Source organism: Vigna umbellata, chromosome 1 (genome assembly GCF_029865625.1).
Source record: "Vigna umbellata cultivar VRB3 chromosome 1, Vumbellata_1.0, whole genome shotgun sequence".
Classification (NCBI taxonomy): domain Eukaryota; kingdom Viridiplantae; phylum Streptophyta; class Magnoliopsida; order Fabales; family Fabaceae; genus Vigna; species Vigna umbellata.
Genome location: NC_142165.1, coordinates 91640269 through 91659382, shown reverse-complemented (window position 1 = coordinate 91659382; position 19114 = coordinate 91640269). Strand labels below are relative to the sequence as shown.

General features: G+C 34.5%; 1 long non-coding RNA gene across 1 annotated transcript; it reads left to right on the top strand.

The window, feature by feature from the left end:
* Window positions 1–13545: 13545 nt before the first annotated feature.
* On the top strand, window positions 13546–14478 carry LOC148206800 (uncharacterized). The gene is made up of 2 exons (XR_015786484.1): window positions 13546–13747; window positions 14021–14478. It is a non-coding gene; the product is annotated as an uncharacterized LOC148206800 (long non-coding RNA).
* Window positions 14479–19114: the final 4636 nt, after the last annotated feature.

Genomic DNA, 19114 nt, shown 5'->3' with positions numbered 1-19114 from the left:
GTGAGATATCGGTGAGATATTGATGAGATATCGGTGAGAAATGGGTGAGATATGGATCTTGCAGAGATGTTGATCTTGGTGAGATATTGATATTGGTGAGACATTGGTAGGATATTGCTCGATATTGGTGAGATATTGATATTGATGAGATATTGGTGAGAAATTGGTGAGAAATTGGTGAGATATTGATGAGATATTGGTGAGATATTGGTGAGATATTTGTGAGATATTGGTATGATATTGGTGAGATATTGATGTGATATTGGTGAGAAATTGGTGAGAAATTGGTGAGATATTGGTGAGATGTTGGTGAGAAATTGGTGAGATATTGGTGAGAAATTGGTGAGATATTGGTGAGATATTGGTGAGATATTGGTGAGATATTCGTGAGGTATCGGTGAGGTATCAGTGAGATATCGGTGAGATATCGGTGAGGTATCGGTGAGGTATCGGTGAGGTATCTCTGAGATATCGGTGAGATATCGGTGAGGTATCAGTGAGGTATCGGTGAGATATCGGTGAGATATCGGTGAGATATCGGTGAAGTATCGTTGAGGTATCGGTGAGGTATCTGTGAGATATCGGTGATTTATCAGTGAGGTATCGGTGAGATATCAGTGAGATATCGGTGAAATATCGGTGAAATATCGGTGAAATATCGATGAGATATCGGTGAGATATGGATGTTGGTGAGATATTGATCTTGGTGAGATATTGATATTGGTGAGATATTGATGGATATTGGTTAGATATTGATATTGATGAGATATTGGTGGATATTGGTAAGAAATTGGTGAGAAATTGGTGAGATATTGATGAGATATTGGTGAGATATTTGTGAGATATCGGTGAGATATTGGTGAGATATTGGTGAGTTATTTGTGAGATGTTGGTGAGAAATTGGTGATATATTGGTGAGACATTGGTGAGATATTGGTGAGATATTTGTGAGTGAGATATTGGTGAGTGAGAAATTGGTGTGAAATTGGTGAGATATTGGTGAGATATTTGTGAGTGAGATATTGGTGAGTGGCAAATTGGTGTGAAATTGGTGAGATATTGGTGAGAAGTTGGTGAGATATTGGTGAGATATTGATGATATATTGGTGAGAAATTGGTGAGATATTGGTGAGATATTGGTGAGATGTTGGTGAGAAATTGGTGAGATATTGGTGAGACATTGGTGAGATATTGGTGAGATATTTGTGAGTGAGATATTGGTGAGTGAGAAATTGGTGTGAAATTGGTGAGATATTGGTGAGATATTGGTGAGAAGTTGGTGAGAAGTTAGTGAGAAATTGGTGAGAAATTAAAGAGAAATTTGTGAGAAATTGGTGAGATATTGGTGAGAAATTGGTGAGAAATTGGTGAGAAATTGGTGAAAATTGGTGAGAAATTGGTGAGAAATTGGTGAAAAATTGGTGAGAAATTGGTGAGATATTGGTGAGGTAATGGTGAGGTAATGTGAGATAATGGTGAGATAATGGTGAGGTAATTGTGATGTAATGGTGAGATAATAGTGAGATAATGGTGAGATATCTATGACATATCGGTGAGAAACCAGTGAGATATGGGTGAGATTGCGATCTTGGTTAGAAACTGGTGAGATCTTGGTGAGAAATTGGTGAGAAATTTGTGAGAAATTGGTGAGAAATTGGTGAGATATTGGTGAGGTAATGGTGAGGGAATGGTGAGATGAAGGTGAGAGAAAGGTGAGATAATGTTGAGGTAATTGTGAGGTAATGGTGAGATAATAATGTGATAGTGGTGAGATATCAGTTAGATATCGGTGAGATATCAGTGAGATATTGGTGAGATATTGATGATATATTGGTGAGAAATTGGTGAGATATTGGTGAGATGTTGGTGAGAAATTGGTGAGAAATTGGTGAGATATTGGTGAGAAATTGGAGAGATATTGGTGAGATATATGTGAGAGAGATATTGGTGAGTGGGAAATTGGTGTGAAATTGGTGAGATATTAGTGAGATATTGGTGAGAAGTTGGCGAGATATTGGTGAGATATTGATGATATATTGGTGAGAAATTGGTGAGATATTGGTGAGATGTTGGTGAGAAATTGGTGAGATATTGGTGAGACATTGGTGAGATATTTGTGAGTGAGATATTGGTGAGTGAGAAATTGGTGCGAAATTGGTAAGATATTGGTGAGATATTGGTGAGAAGTTGGTGAGAAATTAGTGAGAAATTGGTGAGAAATTAAAGAGAAATTTGTGACAAATTGGTGAGATATTGGTGAGAAATTGGTGAGAAATTGGTGAGAAATTGGTGAAATTTTGTGAGAAATTGGTGAGAAATTGGTGAAGAATTGGTGAGAAATTGGTGAGATATTGGTGAGGTAATGGTGAGGTAATGTGAGATAATGGTGAGATAATGGTGAGGTAATTGTGAGGTAATGGTGAGATAATAGTGAGATAATGGTGAGATATCTATGAGATATCGGTGAGAAACCAGTGAGATATGGGTGAGATATCGATCTTGGTTAGAAATTGGTGAGATCTTGGTGAGAATTGGTGAGAAATTTGTGAGAAATTGGTGAGAAATTCGTGAGATATCAGTTAGATATCGGTGAGATATCGGTTAGATATCGGTGAGATATCGGTGAGATATTGGTAAGATATGTGTGAGATATGGGTGAGATATGAGTGAGATATCGGTGAGATATGGGTGAGATATCGATCTTGGTGAGAAATTGGTGAGATCTTGGTGAGATATTGGTGAGAAATTGGTGAGATATTGGTGAGATATTTGTGAGTGTGATATTGGTGAGTGGGAAATTGGTGTGTGAGATATTGGTGAGATATTGGTGAGAAGTTGGTGAGATATTGGTGAGATATTGATGATATATTGGAGAGAAATTGGTGAGATATTGGTGACATTTTGGTGAGAAATTGGTGAGACATTGGTGAGATATTGGTGAGATATTGGTGAGATATTGGTGAGATATTGGTGAGATATTGGTGAGATATTGGTGAGATATTCGTGAGGTATCGGTGAGGTATCAGTGAGATACCGGTGAGATATCGGTGAGGTATCAGTGAGGTATCGGTGAGGTATCAATGAGGTATCTGTGAGATATCGGTGAGATATCGGTGAGGTATCAGTGAGGTATCGGTGAGATATCGGTGAAGTATCGTGAGGTATCGGTGAGGTATCTGTGAGATATCGGTGAGGTATCAGTGAGGTATCGGTGAGATATCGTTGAGATATCGGTGAAATATCGGTGAAATATCGGTGAGATATCGTGAGATATGGATCTTGGTGAGATATTGACCTTGGTGAGATATTGATATTGGTGAGATTGGTGGATATTGGTTAGATTTTGATATTGATGAGATATTGGTGAGATATTGGTGGATTTGGTAAGAAATTGGTGAGAAATTGGTGAATATTGATGAGATATTGGTGAGATATTTGTGAGATATCGGTGAGATATTGGTGAGATATTGGTGAGTTATTTGTGAGATGTTGGTGAGAAATTGGTGAAAATTGGTGAGACATTGGTGAGACATTGGTGAGATATTGGTGAGATATTTGTGAGTGAGATATTGGTGAGTGAGAAATTGGTGTGAAATTGGTGAGATATTGGTGAGATATTTTTGAGTGAGATATTGGTGAGTGGGAAATTGGTGTGAAATTGGTGAGATATTGGTGAGAAGTTGGTGAGATATTGGTGAGATATTGATGAAATTGGTGATATTGGTGAGATATTGGTGAGATTGGTGGTGAGTTGTGTATTTGTGAGAAATTTGAGATATTGGTGAGATGTTGTGAGAAATTGGTGAGAAATTGTGAGATATGTGAGGTGAATATTGGTGATATAATTGGAGTGAGATATTGGTGAGAAGTTAGTGAGAAATTGGTGAGAAATTAAAGAGAAATTTGTGAGAAATTGGTGAGATATTGGTGAGAAATTGTGAGAAATGGTGAAATTTGTGAGAATTGGAGAATTGGTGATAATGGTGAGATAATGTGAGGTAATTGTGAGTAATGGTGAGATAATAGTGAGATAATGGTGAGATATCTATGAGATATCGGTGAGAACCAGTGAGATATGGGTGAGATATCGATCTGGTTAGAAATTGGTGAGATCTTGGTGAGATATTGGTGAGAAATTGGTGAGATATTGGTGAGATATTTGTGAGTGTGATATTGGTGAGTGGGAAATTGGTGTGGAATTGGTGAGATATTGGTGTGATATTGTTGAGAAGTTGGTGAGATATTGGTGAGATATTGATGATATATTGGAGAAAAATTGGTGAGATATTGGTGAGATATTGGTGAGATGTTGGTGAGAAATTGGTGAGATATTGGTGAGACATTGGTGAGATATTGGTGAGATATTGGTGAGATATTGGTGAGATATTGGTGAGATATTGGTGAGATATTCGTGAGGTATCGGTGAGGTATCAGTGAGATACCGGTGAAAATATCGGTGAGTATCAATGAGGTATCGGTGAGGTATCGGTGAGGTATCGGTGAGATATCGGTGAGATATCGGTGAGGTATCAGTGAGGTATCGGTGAGATATCGGTGAGATATCGGTGAGATATCGGTGAGATATCGGTGAAGTACCGGTGAGGTATCGGTGAGGTATCTGTGAGATATCGGTGAGGTATCAGTGAGGTATCGGTGAGATATCGGTGAGATATCGGTGAAATATCGGTGAGATATGGATCTTGGTGAGATAATGATCTTGGTGAGATATTGATATTGGTGAGATATTGGTGGATATTGGTTAGATATTGATATTGATGAGATATTGGTGAGATATTGGTGGATATTGGTAAGAAATTGGTGAGAAATTGGTGAGATATTGATGAGATATTGGTGAGATATTTGTGACATATCGGTGAGATATTGGTGAGATATTGGTGAGTTATTTGTGAGATGTTGGTGAGAAATTGGTGAGAAATTGGTGATATATTGGTGAGATATTGGTGAGATATTTGTGAGTGAGATATTGGTGAGTGAGAAATTGGTGTGAAATTGGTGAGATATTGGTGAGATATTTGTGAGTGAGATATTGGTGAGTGGGAAATTGGTGAGATATTGGTGAGAAGTTGGTGAGATATTGGTGAGATATTGATGATATATTGGTGAGAAATTGGTGAGATATTGGTGAGATATTGGTGAGATGTTGGTGAGAATTTGGTGAGATATTGGTGAGACATTGGTTTGATATTGGTGAGATATTTGTGAGTGAGATATTGGTGAGTGAGAAATTGGTGTGAAATTGCTGAGATATTGGTGAGATATTGGTGAGAAGTTGGTGAGAAGTTAGTGAGAAATTGGTGAGAAATTAAAGAGAAATTTGTGAGAAATTGGTGAGATATTGGTGAGAAATTGGTGAGAAATTGGTGAGATATTGGTGAGAAATTGGTGAGAAATTGGTGAGAAATTGGTGAGAAATTGGTGAGAAATTTGTGAAAAATTGGTGAGAAATTGGTGAGATATTGGTGAGGTAATGGTGAGGTATTGTGAGATAATGGTGAGATAATGGTGAGGTAATTGTGAGGTAATGGTGATATAATAGTGAGATAATGGTGAGATATCTATGAGATATTGGTGAGGAAATTGTGAGAAATTGGTGAGAAATTCGTGAGATATTGGTGAGGTAATGGTGAGGAAAAAGTGAGATAAAGGTGAGATAGTGTTGAGGTAATTGTGAGGTAATGGTGAGATAATAATGAGATAATGGTGAGATATCAGTTAGATATCGGTGAGATATTGGTAAGATATGTGTGAGATATGGGTGAGATATGAGTGAGATATCGGTGAGATATGGGTGAGATATCGATCTTGGTGAGAAATTGGTGAGATCTTGGTGAGATATTGGTGAGAAATTGGTGAGATATTGGTGAGATATTTGTGAGTGGGAAATTGGTGTGGAATTGGTGAGATATTGGTGAGAAGTTGGTGAGATATTCGTGAGATATTGATGATATATTGGAGAGAAATTGTTGAGATATTGGTGAGATGTTGGTGAGAAATTGGTGAGATATTGGTGAGACATTGGTGAGATATTGGTGAGATATTGGTGAGTGAGATATTAGTGAGTGAGATATTGGTGAGTGAGAAATTGGTGTGAAATTGGTGAGATATTGGTGAGATATTTGTGAGAAGTTGGTGAGAAGTTAGTGAGAAATTGGTGAGAAATTAAAGAGAAATTTGTGAGAAATTTGTGAGATATTGGTGAGAAATTTGTGAGAAATTGGTTAAAATTGGTGAGAAATGAGTGAGAAATTGGTGAAAAATTGGTGAGATATTGGTGAGGTAATGGTGAGGGAATGTGAGATAATGGTGAGATAATGGTAAGGTAATTGTGAGGTAATGGTGAGATAATAGTGAGATAATGGTGAGATATCTATGAGATATCGGTGAGAAACCAGTGAGATATGGTGAGATATCGATCTTGGTTAGAAATTGGTGAGATCTTGGTGAGAAATTGGTGAGAAATTTGTGAGAAATTGGTGAGAAATTCGTGAGATATTGGTGAGGTAATGGTGAGGGAATGGTGAGATAAAGGTGAGATAATGTTGAGGTAATTGTGAGGTAATGGTGAGATAATAATGAGATAATGGTGAGATATCAGTTAGATATCGGTGAGATATCGGTGAGATATCGGTGAGATATTGCTAAGATATGTGTGAGATATGGGTGAGATATGGGTGAGATATGGGTGAGATATCGATATTGGTGAGAATTGGTGAGATATTGGTGAGGTATGGGTGAGGTAATGGTGAGGTAATGGTGACGTATCGGTGAGATATAGGTGAGGTATCGCTGAGGTATCGGTGAGTTATCGGTGATGTAACAGTGAGATATCGGTGAGATATCAGTGAGGTATCGGACAGGTATCGGTGAGGTATCGGTGAGATATCGGTGGGATATCGATGAGATATCGGTGAGAAATGAGTGAGATATGAATATTGGACAGATATTGATCTTGGTGAGATATTGATATTGTGATATATTGGTGAGATATTGATATTAGTGAGATATTGCTCGATATTGGTGAGATATTGATATTGATGAGATATTGGTGAGATATTGGTGAGAAATTAGTGAGAAATTGGTGAGATATTTATGAGATATTGGTGAGATATTGGTGAGAAATTGGTGAGATATTGCTGAGATATTGGTGAGATATTGGTGAGATGTTGGTGAGAAATTGGTGAGATATTGATGAGAAATTGGTGAGATATTCGTGAGATATTTGTGAGATATTCTTGAGATATTGGTGAGATATTGGTGAGTGAGATATTGGTGAGTGAGAAATTGGTGTGAACTTGGTGAGATATTGGTGAGAAGTTGGTGAGAAGTTAGTGAGAAATTGGTGAGAAATTAGAGAGAAATTTGTGAGAAATTGGTGACATATTGGTGAGGTAATGGTGAGATAATGGTGAGATAATAGTGAGGTAAGGGTGAGGTAATAGTGAGATAATGGTGAGATATCTGTGAGATATCGGTGAGATATCGTTGAGATATGGGTGAGATATCGATTTTGGTGAGAAATTGGTGAGATCTTGGTGAGAAATTTGTGAGAAATTGGTGAGAAATTTGTGAGGAATTGGTTAGAAATTTGTGACATATTGGTGAGAAATTTGTGAGATATTGGTGAGAAATTGGTGAGAAATTGGAGAGATATTGATATTGGTGAGAAATTGGTAAGATGTTGGCGAGATATTGGTGAGGTATTGGTGAGGCATTTGTGAGGTAATGGGCAGGTATTGGTGAGAAATTGGTGAGAAATAGGTGAGAAATTGGAGACAAATTGGGGAGATATTGGTGAGAAATTGGTAAGGTAATGGTGAGATAATCGTGAGGTAATGGTGAGATAATGGTGAGGTAATTGTGAGGTAATGGTGTGGTAATGGTGAGGTAATGGTGAGGTAATGGTGAGGTAATGGTGAGGTAATGGTGAGGTAATTGTGAGAAATTTGTGAGGTAATGGTGAGGTAATGATGAGATATTGGTGAGGTATTGGTGAGATATTTGTGAGATATTGGTAAGGTAATGGTAAGGTAATTGTGAGGTATTTGTGAGGTAATGGTGAGAAATTTGTGAGCTATCGGTGAGATATCGGTGAGATATTGTTGAGGTATCGGTAAGATATTGGTGAGGTATCGGTGAGGTATCAGTGAGGTATCAGTGAGATATCGGTGAGATATCGGTGAGGAAAGGGTGAGATGTGGATGTTTGTGAGATATTGATTTTGGTGAGATATTGGTGAGATATTCATATTAGTGAGATACTGGTGAGATATTGGTGAGATATTGGTGGATATTGGTGTGAAATTGGTGAGATATTGGTAAGATATTAGTGAGATATTGGTGAGATTTTGGTAGGAAATTGGTGAGACATCTGTGAGAAATTTGTGAGATATTGGTGAGATATTGGTGAGATGTTGGTAAGAAATTGGTGAGAAATTGGTGAGATATTGGTGAGTGATTGGTGAGAAATTGGTGAGTGATTGGTGAGAAATTGGTGAGGTAATTGTGAGATAATGGTGAGGTAATGGTGAGGTAATGGTGAGGTAACGGTGAGATATTGGTGAGATATTGGATAGATATTGGTCAGATATTGGTTGGATATTGGTGAGTATTGGTGAGATATTGGTGAAATATTGGTGAAATATTGGTGAGATATTGATGACATATTGGTGCGATATTGGTGAGATATTGGTGAGATATTGGTCAGGTAATGGTGAGGTATTTGTTAGTTAATGCTGAGGTATGGGTGGGTATCGGTGAGGTATTGGTGAGATATAGGTGAGATATCAGTGATGTATCAGTGAGGTATCGGTGAGATATATGTGACGTATCGGTGAGATATCTGTGAGGTATCGGTGAGATATTGGTGAGATAATTGTTAGAAATTGGTGAGATATTGGTGAGATAATGGTGAGGTAATGGTGAGATAATGGTGAGATAGTGGTGAGGTAATGGTGAGGTAATGGTGAGGTAATGGTGAGATATTGGTGAGATAATGGTGAGATATTTGTGAGAGATTGGTGAGATATTAGTGAGATAATGATGAGATATTGGTGATATATTGGAGATATATTGGTGATATATTGGTGATATATTGGTGAGATATTGGTGAGATATTCGTGAGATGTTGGTGAGAAATTGGGGAGAAATTGGTGAGATATTGGTGAGAAATTGGTGAGATATTCGTGAGATATTGGTGAGATATTCGTGAGATATTGGTGAGTGAGAAATTGGTGTGAAGTTGGTGAGATATTGGTGAGTGAGAAATTGGTGTGAAGTTGGTGAGATATTGGTGAAATATTGGTGAGAAGTTGGTGAGAAGTTAGTGAGAAATTGGTGAGATATTGGTGAGATAATAGTGAGATGATGGTGAGGTAATTGTGAGGTAACGGTGATATAATAGTGAGATAATGGTGAGATATCTGTGAGATATCGGTGAGATACCAATGAGATATCGGTGAGATATGGGTGAGATGTCGATTTTGGTGAGAAATATGTGAGATCTTGGTGAGAAATTGGTGAGAAATTGGTGAGATATTGGTGAGGTAATGGTGAGGTGATGGTGAAATAATGGTGAGGTAATTATGAGGTAATGGTGAGATAATAGTGAGATAATGGTGAGATATCTGTGAGATATCAGTGAGATATCGGTGAGATATCTGTGAGATATGGGTGAGATATGGGTGAGATATCGATCTTGGTGAGAAATTGGTGAGATCTTGGTGAGAAATTGGTGAGAAATTTATGAGAAATTTGTGAGATATTGGTGAGATCTTGGTGAGAAATTTGTGTGATATTGATGAGATATTGATGAGATATTGGTGAGATATTGGTGAGATATTGGTGACGTAATTGTGAGATATTGGTGAGGTAATGGTGAGGTATCGGTGAGGTATCGGTGAGGTATCGGTGAGATATCGATGAGATATCGTGAGATATCGGTGAGGTATCGGTGAGGTATCGATGAGATATTGGTGAGGTATCAGTGAGATATCGGTGAGGTATCACTGAGGTATCGGTGAGGTATCAGTGAGATATCGGTGAAATATCGGTGAGATATCGGTGATATATTGGTGATATATTGGTGATATATTTGTGATCTATTGGTGAGATATGGGGATATTGGTGAGATATTAGTGAGATATTGGTGATATTGGTGAGATATTGGTGAGAAATTGGTGAGAAATTGGTGAGAAATTGGTTAGAAATTGGTGAGAAATTTGTGAGATATTGATGAGATATTGGTGAGATATTGTGAGATATTGGTGAGATATTGGTGAGATATTGGTGAGATATTTGTGAGATATTTGTGAGATATTGGTGAGATATTGGTGAGATATTGATGGTTCACGAATTTTTTTTTGTACCACTGCAAAAGTCTCTTACTACTGGAGATATTTTTATGTATGTATAAATTCATGTTCTTCTCTTATTTTATCTAATGCACGACTTTATTTATATTTGGGTTAAATATGTTTTTAGTCCCTAAACTATCAAGCGATTTTGGGTTTAGTTCCTCCTACAAACTAAGGTACATTTTAGTCCTCCTTCTTAAGGAAACTTTGATTTTAGTCCTCCAAACCCAACGGTGTTAAAAAAAAGGTCGAGGTGGCTAACGGTGAAATTGTACGATTTTTTTTTCTGACATTGAGTCAGTCTTTCTCAGCTTTTCTCTCTCCCTCTCCCTCGTCTCCTTCCATTGAGTTAGTCTTTTACACTATCACCTCTCTCTCTCTTCAACTTCTCTTTCTCTCTCATTCATCCAAACCCATTCCAATTCTCACTCTCATGGGTTGAAGAAACCTTGAAAAGTCACAATCTCATGTTTGTTCTTAATGAAAAGGTTTAATTACCATGTCTGCTTCATGAATGCATATACACATAAATCCTACATTTCAACCCTATCCATATTCAGATCCATATCTAACTACAACAGACTCCTGTATCTGTTTTGTACATAAGAAAAACACAATAAATGGAACAGAAATAATTAAGAAATATGGTAAAAATATTACCTGGTTGAAAATAAAGCAGTATTCTTCCCTGCTTCATTATTTCACTGTTTTTAATTCTTTAATTTTTAAATTAAACACTGTTTTTAAAATTATTATCTACCAACTAAATACATTTATCGGAATAAATTTCTTAAAATTAACATTTCCTATTAATAGAATATTATTTCTATCAAAAGCTAGAAACATATAAACATGCTCGTTTCCACACCTTTGATATGTTATCCCCATATGCTTTTCTAAATTACTATTAAATGTAAGAGATACCTTTGGAGAGAACATCAGCTGAAGCTCTATCGTTGCTCCATCAACCTTTGAGCTTCATGAAAATGTCACGGGTTAGTCTGTCTTTGTGTTCAGCATGTTAGTTTGGTATCCCAATCCCATCCATCCATATAGGAATGAACTATTTGAAACTGAATTGCGTGCAAGGTTTTTGTTGTGGAAGCATTATGTTATGAGGTGATAATTTTACCTTGTCATTTTAAGAACTAATGACGTGCACATTCATTTGAGTGGTGGTGGTTTAATTGTTGCTCGTAGTTGAAGCACAGGTTACTAGACATTTTACTTTATTCACGGTCTTAGGTTCTTAATGCCAATTTTACACAGATCATTAAAGTGCATTATGTTGGTATCTGAAATTATTCCATGTGTTTCATCATCTAGGAGTCAGTACCCATTCAAGTGTAGCATGGTGTTTCTGGAATTCATATCCTGATAGCTCTCAACAACCGTTACAGCGTCAATGACCTTTTTGCAGAGGGTGGGGAGGTTGGGTAGAAGATGGAAGGAAGAGACGAGGGAGAGAGAGAGAGGGAGAAAAGGTGAGAAACACTGACTCAGCGCAAGAAAAGAAATCATGTCAATCTACAGTTAGCCACGTCAGCTGGTTTTTAACGGTGTTAATTTTGGAGGACTAAAATCAAAGTTTTCTTAAGGAGAATGAGTAAAATGTACCTTAATTTGAAAGAGGGACTAAAACCAAAATCGCGTGATAATATAGGGACTAAAAACATATTTAACCCTTTTTAAATTTACGTATCAATTTGCATGAATTTATAATTTAATTAGAAAATTTTTTAATTATTAAAAATAACATTTATAAATTTATTAGATTTAATAAAAATATTTTTAAAGAAATAAAATTCGAGTATCGGATATGAAAATCATCGGATGTTGATATCTAATAAAATAACAATCGGATATGGAGGTCTAATTTTTTGTTTCTTTAAAGTTTAATTCTGTATACTTATTTAATTATTTTACTAATTTATAATTATATTTAAATTTGTGTATCAATATTTATATTTATAATTTAAATAAATTATTTTTAATGGTTAAAAGTAATTTTTTTAAATTTAATATAAATATTATAGAAATGAAAATATTTATCGGATAATCCGAGAAAGTACTCGTCGATCCCCAATATTCGATGAATGAAGTATCGGATATGCAGATCCGATTTGTATATATTTGTTATTTTCTTTACATTTTTCTACTTGTTTTCCGTTTGCTGCATGATGCTTTGTTAAGCTTTTCTTTACATGTTTTTTCCTTACTGCATGCTGCTTTATTAATATTATGCATTATTAAGTTTTTTTACATTGCTTTAGGTTTGTTGCATGCTTCTTTATTAATATTATTTAACAATAGAATTCTTTTATAAAAAATATAAATAAAATCAGTTAACTTAATTTTTATAATTATTAAATTTTGTTAATATAAACATGTATTTTAAATGTTTAATTTTTATATATAAAAAATAACATTTAGAGGTATTTAAATTATTTGTAAGTTGATTATATTATTTATAATGTATAATTTATACTATTAGTTTATGATTTATAATTTAATTATAATGTTAATTTATTGTATTAGTTTTTTTGTTGAATTTTTTGTATAAAATAATTATTAATTTTTCTTTTATTTATTAAAAAATTTTGGTATTTAAAATTGATATGAAAATTTTTAATAATGAGATGTAGTGAAAGAATGAAGAGAGGATGAGAAAAATTCAAAAGAAGAAAAATGAGATACAAATAGTATTAAAATGCAACAAGGAAGTATGAAGGAAGAATATCTGTGCATACTGGTAAGAAAAAAAATCTTTGAGCATTTTATTTTTTGTTTTTTTAAGGCTTAATACCAGTTTCGCTCGAAAATGTCAAATTAGTCTCTCCTTTAAAAACTGCGTCAATTACGTCCTCACTTAATAAAATTTGCATCAATGAAATACATTCCGTTAAATCCGTACAAACAGCGTTAATTGAGGAAGTAGAAGAAAGAGAAAAATAATTAACGCTGTTTGTACGGATTTAACGGAAGGGATTTCATTGATGCAAATTTTATTAAGTGAGGAAGTAATTGAAGCATTTTTTAAAGGATGGACTAATTTGACATTTTCGAGCGAAACTGGGGACAAAATAGGGTATTAAGCATTTTTTTAAATATTAAAAGTTTCTTAATTATAGGATAATTTGGGCATTTTAGAAAATTTTGGAGGTGTAGGATGAAGGGGTTGGAGGTGCAGGGTGAAACACCCCCAATGACTATGTGGGTTGAGACCGATGGACCTTGTGTTCCTTACCATCTCCATTTTGTTGCCCTGCCTGCTTCAGATTTGAGACAGACATCGCATGCGAACATATTTTGATTTTTAACAATGTTCCGGCGAAGCAGGTTTCTTTCCTTCCCTATGGTAATTGGTGCAGTCATGTAAGTTTTTCTTTTCTCTCCCTACGCGTATCCAATTTAGCTCTACAAATACATGCCCCAATTTAATTGCTCTGTTTAATATGTTGATCTTGTTCATCTTGGCCTTTGGTGACTTCATCTGTAATATAAATCAAATTAGGATTACTAAAACTTATAAGCACAACATTTGTAGGGATATTAGCTCCCAGAACAATCAAATTAAAATCTGTTTGAAGAGTTTTGAATTAGTTTGGTCTAGTTAGTTATGTAGCTAGATTTTGTATGTCTATGCAGTATTGGTGTTGTTTCTGGGAAGGCAATATTTGGACCCCCACTTGATGAGTATTGGAAAAAGAAGCATCAAGAAGAGATATCTGCAGCCGCTACTAAGGAGAATGACTCAACTCCAACTTAGTTCACCATCAAGTAACAACATCATCGTATTTTTCTCTTTCTTAGGACTAAAGATAAGGATTGATAGGCCACATTTTGAATTTAATCTTGAAAGAGTCACTGCATTAACTTTGCTAGGGATTTTTGTTGTATAATCAGTCTGAACTCTTTAGTCTTTCCAATGTGAGGAGTGAGTTTTGATTCTCTTTCCCTGTCTTTTACTATCAAGCTAGATTTGTAGAAATTATCTGTATAATTTGTTTTTCAGCTACCATTGGGTTACAAGCATTCATATTAAGCAGTTGCCATCAATGTAAAATTGTTATTCTCTAATAAAACAAGTTGTCCTTTGAACTGCATATACAAATTTTATAACTGAGTGACTGGATTCCTCCATTTCTGTACAGACTCCTTTTATTCAATACAACTCATACATTCCATTCCATCTTGATTATCTATCAATTTGAAATCTGTTAAGAAAACAGCCAGTCTTCTAATTCGTAATCTGCTATAGGAGCAATCAGTCTCTAATTTGTAATCTGTTAAGAGAGTAACCAGTTTCCTAATTTGTAACATGTTAAAGGAACAATCAGTCTCCTAAATCGAAATGGTTAAATAGATAGCCTCTTAACACATCATCGACTAATGCAACAAATAATGTCCCATGGGATTCGCAGTGAGCATACACATATTTGAAAAGATTGTCCAAAATTCCAAAAGTAAAGCACATATAAGTGTTTAGGTCAAAATGGTTCCACAATTATGCAGACGCAAAAACACAGAAGTTCACATCAACCAAGTACGCAAGGCATCGTTTTAAAAGATATCAAAATACCATGAAATGGTTGTTACGATGTGACTAATCGAGTTCCAAAGAGGTTGATCAAAGCTATAGGGTGGTCGAAAGTATTTGGAACCAAATTGTAGCAGCAACACAGTTATAACAAGTAGCAGTAAACGAAAATGATCGCGAAGACGGAATCAGATCAGATAAGTTCTACCTACGCTAACAAATGGGGGAAGAGACTAGTTGATACAATAAATGATCAGCAAAAATCAGTTAAGGCGCATCAAAGCAGCAGACAGCATTCTTCTTTTTTCCTCTAGTTCTCTTGGCAGGACCATTGGAGATTGACTCCTGACTAGCGGTCGGCTGAGATGCCGCTTTTGCACCAGTAGTTTGGTCACCATCACGACGACGTCTCTTAACAGTTCGACTTCCTGTTGGGAATGAGTCACCCAATTAATGGTGGAAGCTTTCAGACCCGTTTTTTCAATCTCCTTGTTTCAAACAAGGAAAAGACAGAACACTTTGAATGTTCTCTGGCTGATTGGATCCAGTTACCTTTTGGCCAGAGAAACTAAAGCCCTTTTGATTGAAGAGTAGACAACAATATTGCCTTGTCCCAATAGGTGGGGGAGGAGGCTTGCATGAAGTATTTGACAGTCAGTAAAACTTGTTGATATACTAAACGTGATCAAAAAGCGAGTCTTGTACAATTGATCCTGGTTTTGTACACAAGTTTCTCTCCAAAAGCAAACTAATGGATTTACTGGCATCTCTAACTAATACACTAACAGGAAGGGAAAGAATGTTGGTTCTTTAATACCTAGTAAGAATAAAAACTGGATACATGTGTGCAGAGGTTAAGATCTGTGGCTACTAAAATTCTTTAATACCATAAAATTTGCATAACTAAACTAGGAAAATTTATATGGTTGTACTCTTAAAGTGTATTGCAGTAAACGGAAACAGATACCTTTGTAAGATTTCTAAGAGTTCAATGTAAAAATGAATGCATTTATAAACAGAGTGATGGGTGTGTAATGCGAGAAATTAGTCAGGAAGGAGAAGAAGAGAGAGGAACTGAGAACCAAAAATGGCGATAATTGACCAAGCAAGGGTTTTCCCCTTCTTATGACTGTTTAAGCATATCCAATAATGATTCCCTTCTCATTTTCATTCAACTTTCACGTTTTCTTCCTCTTACAAGTGCTCAGTCAATAATGTATGCCAGTTTTCCTTTTCCACAGTGAATATTGAGTTCACATTGGAGGCAGTTTGGTATGTTAATTCCGAACCTTTTTCTTCAATGGACAGTTGAGAAGTTAAACATGACTCTATTTTTTCATTGGTCTTGATTTTTCCTAACATTTTCCCTAAGAAAACCCAACACAAGATAAATATCAACAACTTGGAATTCTCTACCAAATAAACCTACAACCCGAAAGTTGGAAGATTCACTTCTTCCATTTGCAGGTATAATCACTAAACCTCAGCTCCGACGAGTTCTTTGGAAATTAGCAATTATGATCTTTTGTTGTTCTACACCGAACCAAGCAGTATAGGTATATTCACGAGGGAAAACCTATACAGTATAAGAAATAGCTGGGTCACTCCCGTAAAAGTTGGGCTTAATCCGTACAATCCTGAATAAATCTTCGTTGGATTAATCCGTATTTATGAATCAGGTAATTAAAAAAAAATAACATGTTAATCTAAACCGCTGAGGGTTCATTCTTAGGTGAGATTAATTGGAGCTAAATTCCACAACTCCAACTTGTCCGAACGACAATGAGGTACATACACAAGACACGTTTAAGTTAACGTACACCCCGCTTAAAGTATATTGTAATCGATGTACCTGTCGAAATGATCCTTGGAGTACATACAGTTTGAGAATTGGATAGATTTCTATATTCAGGGCCAATTACTTTTAAGTCATAGAAGATATACGTGTGTTTATATTCAGGAGCTTTTAATATTAGAAAAGGCTACTTCAATTAACAAGATTTTGTTATAATTTCAAATTGGATGATTCGCTGATCCAACTGACAGAAATTTATAAATGGAATCATTATTTTTTTACTTTTACTGAAAATTTGGAATAAACTACTCTGTCTACATCCTTTTTATTAAGATAATTTATATTTGGAACTAGATCATAGTATAAAATCATTTTAGTGCTGGTCTATAAACTATTCATTCTTAATGGCTTTTATTTGCACATATTTACGAATAATTATATTTATAAGAAAAAATCACACCTTTTTTTTCAAATGTAAATAAATTTTAATCACTTTTACTTCATTTAAGTAAGTGTATGAGCTTTAATTATTATCTTTTATTTTACGAGAAATGCATTTTAAGAAGAATAACAAAAAATAATAGAAATTTTTTGTTACTGTTATCTTATTTTCTTAGTTAATGAGTTTATATTTTTGTTTAAATGAATACCGAGGTGATATAAATGTTAATATTTTTAGACATGAGAGACCTAGCCGTTAGATAGTTGGTAATGTAAAAGTTAAAGTTTGATAGAGGTTATTGTACAAAATAAATTATCAACAATATATTTAGGTAATTTTATAATCTAAAAATAAATATTTATCATGTACAACACATCTAATTCGAATATAGTATAAAAAGAAAAAAAGTATTTTGAGTGTTTGAGAATTTCAAATATAAGGATGACTCAAATAATTTTATCTTATTTTCATGAGAGATTTATCTTATTTTGCTAGAGACTATCTCTTAAATGTCATTAATTTAATTAAATTTTATATTTTTAATCGCTCTTTTACATCAAGTTCTTAGAAAATATCACATAAAACAGAATTTATTTTTAAATTAAATTAGTAAAATTAAACGTCGTAGCTATTTTCATAATCAGTAAGAATAAATTTTCCTTATATTTGAAACACGAAGAAGTATGCTATTACAATTCAATGCTTATGCATGAATAATGTAAAACAATTTCAAACTATACCAATAAAAAAGAATTTTGGTGTGATTTTTGAAATAATTATTGTAAAAATTAACAAATATATGCGTATAGTATAGGCCGTTTAGTCAAAGACAAAACGTAGTTGGACCAACCGAATCCAATTAAATGGTCAAATGTAGAGGACACGTCCTCAACTTGACGGGTATGTTTAATATAATTAGTGAGCACAAATGTAGTTTAACAAAGGTAGATCTCGAATAAGCTAAATAACAAAATTAAGATTTGTTTGAGTCGGTAATAAGTAAAAGTGTATTGTGAGTAATATAAATAAAATATCTAAGTAAAATAGTTGGCCCTTACTGTTACAGTATTAACATGTACTTAGAAAAATATTGACTTAAACATCCAAATATCTTGTGCAAATGTAACCCAAATAGTTTGGATGATCAATTAGACCGAATACTAAGAAACTAAAGACCATTAAGTGATGCAAAGACTAAAACATCTAAGAAGTCATGACAGTAGAAGAGCTTAACAGGTGAAAACAATATGCTTGCAATTAAATAATAATGTAATATTGTTTTGTGTCAACGCACAACCAATTATGTCAAATTAAATGTTAAATTAGAAAGAAAGAAAAAAGAAAGCATATGCTAGTAATATGAATAATTTTACAATATTCAATTACGAATAATTATACATAATAAGTTGATTCTCTTCTATAACTAGCTTAAAAGTTATAAGTACGGAAACTTTTGATTGATTAATAACATGGATTAAATTTATTTAAGTATAATTTGTAAACAAATAATAAATAATAAACTAGTGCTGTCAAGATGGGTTAGAACTGCAAGTCAATCCGGTCCATCACGGGTTCGGGTTGGGTTAGGTTTGAAAAAAATGAAATTTTTTTATACAGACCAAATTTTAACCCGGCTCACTTAGAACTCGACTCACCCCTATAGAATTCATGGTGAGCCGGGTTGGCTCACCAACCCACGTAATTTAATTTAATTATTTATTATTTATTATTTTAATATTATTAGTTAACATTTTTTTTATTGTATTGTAGATGAGAATAAAGAAAAGATGTTTCAAGAGCAAAATATTATAAATTTATCAAGACTCTAATCTTATAAGTGAATAAGTGACAAAATTTATTAATACTATAAACTTATTTATTGGCTTTTTTGGTTTGCTTTTGGATTACATTTGAGTTGTATATTAACTTTTTATTTTGAATTGTTTTTGGAATTTAACATCATTT